The sequence below is a fragment of the Oratosquilla oratoria genome, chromosome 4 (assembly GCF_046742065.1).
Source record: "Oratosquilla oratoria isolate Oo_2021 chromosome 4, ASM4674206v1, whole genome shotgun sequence".
Lineage (NCBI taxonomy): Eukaryota > Metazoa > Arthropoda > Malacostraca > Stomatopoda > Squillidae > Oratosquilla > Oratosquilla oratoria.
In genome coordinates, this window is record NC_134780.1 from 33,621,032 (window position 1) to 33,626,031 (window position 5,000).

A 5,000-nucleotide genomic window follows, 5' to 3' on the forward strand; every position below is an offset into this window, starting at 1 on the left:
GGACCGGCAAGGTATATATCCGGTCCAGTTCTTGGAATAATAGTTTTAGAACAAAATGGAAAATAACACAGAAGAATTAAGGATTAACGAATCAATCAAGAGGGGACTGGATATATCCAGAATTGAGTCCCCATTGGCAGTTATTACAAAAAAAAAAAAAAAAAAAAAAAAAAAAAAAATATATATATATATATATATATATAAATATATATGTATATATATATATAAATAAATATATATATATATATATATATATATATATATATATATATCTATATATGATACTCCGAAGACGACTAGCAGGTACGTCAATGAGGATTTATTCTCGGGATTTATGAGGCAAGAGGAAATAATAGATAAATCTTTGGACACTGATAGAGATATTAGGATTAGTAGAGCAATAAGGAATCGAGAATTTAACAACTTAGCAGATGAATTGATTGATTTAGAATTAGACCATAAAGCTTTACGACTAGAGGTATCCAACTTACGCACAACTAACGAGGTGATACTAAGACAATTAAACGAGCTAAAAAGTGAACTAAGTGCGATAAAAAGAGAAAATGAAAGAAAGGAAAACGAGGTTAGAAATACAAACGAAGAACTGAAGAAAGAGGTTAAAGAACAATTACAAGCAGTAACTGAAAAGATGGAAGAATCAATCAAAGAGACCGATCTGAACGAAATAAAAAATCAGTGGAAACAGGAACGTGAAAATCAAAAACTCTCATTCAAAGAAATAGTACAGCAGCAGGTAGAAGAGAATGCAAAGGAAACAGTGATCAAGGTGATCAAAGAAAAGGAAAATTGGGTGAGAGACACAGTGGACAAAAAGAAATGCATTGTGGTTTACGGTATCAATGAAAAACACAATGTACACAAATACCAAAGAGAAAAAGAAGAGAAAGAAATTGCGAAGGAGATACTAAAAGACGAGGGTCAGAATCTGGATAAGGAAATTGATGACGTTCATAGAATGGGTACATACTCAAAAGAAAGAAAAAAAAAAGTACAGACCAATGAAAATCAAACTAAGAACTCAAATGATAGCAGAAGAAATACTATCAAAAGCGGCAAAACTAGCAAACAGTGAAAAATACAAAAATGTGTGGATAAAAAAGGAAATGAATGAAGAGGAAATAGAGAAAGATAGGGCACTGAGAAGTAAAGCCAAGAAAAAGAATAACGAGAAAAGAACGGATACAGATTTTTTTTTTTTTTTTGAGACAGAGTGCTAGATCTGAGAATGAGAAAATGGTGCATCAGAAAAATGGAAACATAAACCAAAAAAAGAGACGAAAAGATTAAATTAATAGTGGCATATACAAATATGGACGGTATTTCAGGAATAAATGAATTGAACGACTATTTGTCAATAGAGAAACCTGACATAATGGGAATTGTGGAGACAAAACTAAAAGGTTCATTACAATCAAGTATGGTGGGACAGGGTTTATACAACCTTTGGTCGAAAATAGAATGAACAAATAGGGAGGAGGAGTCATGCTATTGACTAGAAAGGACCTAAATGTATTAAAGGCAACAAAAGGAAAAGACAATGTGGGATTGATTACAATTAAAGTCCAAAATAGCAGTATGAAAAGTAGAAAGTTCATAGTTGTATATGTGCCCCCAAAAGCTAAGACTTGGACTGACAGCGAACACTCAAAATTACTAGAAGATACAAAGAATGAATTAACCGAGACATTGAAATATGGAGAAAACATAGTTATGGATGACTTTAACGCAAAGGAAATAAATTGGGAAGAATTGACAATGGGAAGTGGAGAGGAACTCAGGGGCGACGTCCTACTGGATATGACCATCGATTAAACATTGACTCAGTGGGTAAAATAAACACTATAGACAAAACGAAGAACCATCGAGACTAGACTTGATATTCACCTCTGAGCCTGAAATTGTGGAAGAAATAAACTATAAAACACCAATTGGAGTGACCAGCTTAAGGAACAAAATGTTGTGAGAAGGAACGAGAAATATAGAGAAGGAAGATTAATGTACAACAAAACTGACTTTGTAAAATTGTAATTTTTTTCAAAATGCTAGTTGGGAAAATTTTGCAAATGATGAAACAAAGATGGAAGAGAAATGGAACATTTTTAAAGAAATATATAAGGAGGAGGGTACAGATAAACATGTGCCTAAGCAGAAACAGAAAAGGGTGTACATAAAGTGCTGGTATAATAAAAAGTGTAGCGATGCTAAAGATAGAAGAGACAAAGCTTGGAAACGATGGAAAAGAGACAAAAAAAAAAAAAAAAAAAAAGACGAAATGGCAAACATACATCAAACTGAGAAATGAATATGTAGACATACGCAGAGAGGAAAAAAGAAACTATGAAAAAGATATAATGGCAAAATGCAAAGATCAACCTAAACTATTTTACAGATAAGTAAATGATAAACTAAAAGACAAACATGAAATAGTGAAACTGCGTCAAGGAAATAAAGAATACACAGATGTAGAAATGGCTGAAGTGATGGCCAGACACTTTAAGTCTGTATTTACAGTTGGAAGCTCACAAGTGTGGAATGATGGTCACCAAGAAGGATCCCCCAAAAATAAAGAAATAACGGTGACACAGAAAGAAATAAGGGACCAAATAAAGAAACTCGATGTCAGAAAGTCACATGGGCCAGACGGAATAGCGAACAGGATATCAAAAGAATGCATATGTGAACTCACAGGTAAAATACACAAGATAATTGACCTCTCACTCAAAGAAGGAAAAGTACCACAAGACTGGAAAAATGCTAATATTGTACCAATAAATAAGGGGGGAGATAAAGAAAATCCAACAAACTATAGACCGGTATCCCTTACAAGCACAACTGCAAAAATATGCGAAAGAGTTATCAAAACAAATCGACTAAAAACTTGCAAGAGAACAAAATAATAAACCCCAACCAATTTGGATTTAGAAGTGGATAACATGTGCTACAAACTTAATATGCTTTTACTCAAGATTGGTAGATATAATACAAGAGATGGTTGGGCAGACTGTGCCTTCCTGGACTTACAAAAGGCTTTCGACAAAGTACCACACAAAAATCTACCAAGAAAAATTGAAACAATAGGTGGAACACAAGGAAAATTATTGGAATGGATGAAAGACTTCTTGAATGGAAGAAAAACGAGAGTGGTACTTAGAGATAAGAACTCAAATTGGGTAAACATGATAAGTGGAGTCCCCCAAAGCTCCGTGTGGGCTCTGATAATGTTTGCTGTTTATATAAACGACATGGATGAAGGAATCGAATGTTATATAAACTTCTTTGCAGATGATGCGAAACTATTGAAGAGAGTAAGTAAAGAAGAAGATTGCAAATCTTTTCAAGAAGACCTGGACAAAGTCTGGAAATGGAGTAAAAAGAACGAAGTGAATTTCAACATTAAGAAATGTAGTATAATGGAATTTGGAAAAAGTAAAAATAGAATATCCGGTCAATACAAAATTGGAACAAAGGAAGTTACAAAAGTAAACACAGAAAGAGACCTAGGAATAATTGTTTCAAACGTCATGTCACCAGACAAACATGGAAACAAAATAGTTGGAGAAACCCACAATTTGATAAGATCAATGAAAGCGGCCTTTGACTACATGGACGAGGAAATGGTAAAGAGAATACTAGTTACACAGATAAGATAAAAATGAGAATATGCAGCGTCACTATGGACACTCAGTACAATAGAAAATACAAAGAAACTAGAAAGAATTCAAAGAGCATTGACAAAGATGGCACCAACACCTAGCAAGTTGACATACGAACAAAGACTGGATAAACTAAACTTACTAACTCAGGAGAAAAGAAGAGAAAGAGGCGATTTGATAACCATCTACAGAATCATGAAAGGGATGGAAATCCTTGATAGGGATGAACTACTTAAATGGGACAGAAGAAACACAAGAGGACACGAGAAGAAACTTAAGAAGGACAGCTACAGAAGAGATTTGAAAAAGAACAGCTTTTCACACAGAGTAATAGATACATGGAATAAATTGAAAGAGAAAACAGTGAGTGCTAAAACTATACATGATTTCAAGAAAGAGCTGGATGCGGAAAGATACAACTGCGGGTCCCAACGAGCATAGCTCTTCTCCTGCAAAATACAACTAGGTAAATACAACTAGGTAAATACACACAGGCACATGGAATGATCTATTAAAATGGGAAAGAAACGCTGTAAATACAGGACGGTTGTGTGCTTACAGTGTACATTTATGTAACAAAAGTACATTTGTGTAACAAAGACCCTAACCCAGGTCGTCCTGTGACTGTCCTACGGTCAACCAGCCCCTTTGGTACCCTACAATGTCAAGACAACAATGCTGGAGCACGTGACGGAAATAACGTCACCCCCCGTGACATCGCCAAGGAAAATGACGTCACAAGTGCTACAGAAACGTTCTCGACATTGAGGTCCGTAGGAACAAAGCGACTTTAGGTTAAAGTTTGAACGTCCACAATACAACTGTGGTAGGAAAATGGACCGCCAGGTCATTTGATGTACTTTGTATACTAACTTTAGTTAATTTTTGTTTTGTATCTTTTAATATATCTGTCGGGTAGATGAACTATAGTGAGTCGTAACTAAGACTGAGTAGTTGGGGGATGCAGGTATGACCCATCATCCATGAGGAGCTGAGATGGGAGGGGTGGAGGGGGTGGTGGATGGAGGTGGTGGAGAGGAGTGGAATGGGTGGGAGTAGGTACGTGCCTCTGATTTGGCTACCTCCCTTATAAAGGGGGAAAAAGCTCTTGTTATATGGATACATATTTAATTTCATTTTGTCTATTTATTTATTTTTCTTGCTAAGAAACAAAGAAATGCCCTCGAAGAATTAGTACATATTTCTGGAGCGAATTTGTACCAAACCAGTGACTGTGCTGTGAGGTTTAGTCAAGCTCTGTTACCAGCATATTTCGTGAATGTCAGTTCCGATTATGTGGTTACCTCCATGGAGCCTCGTTTACGC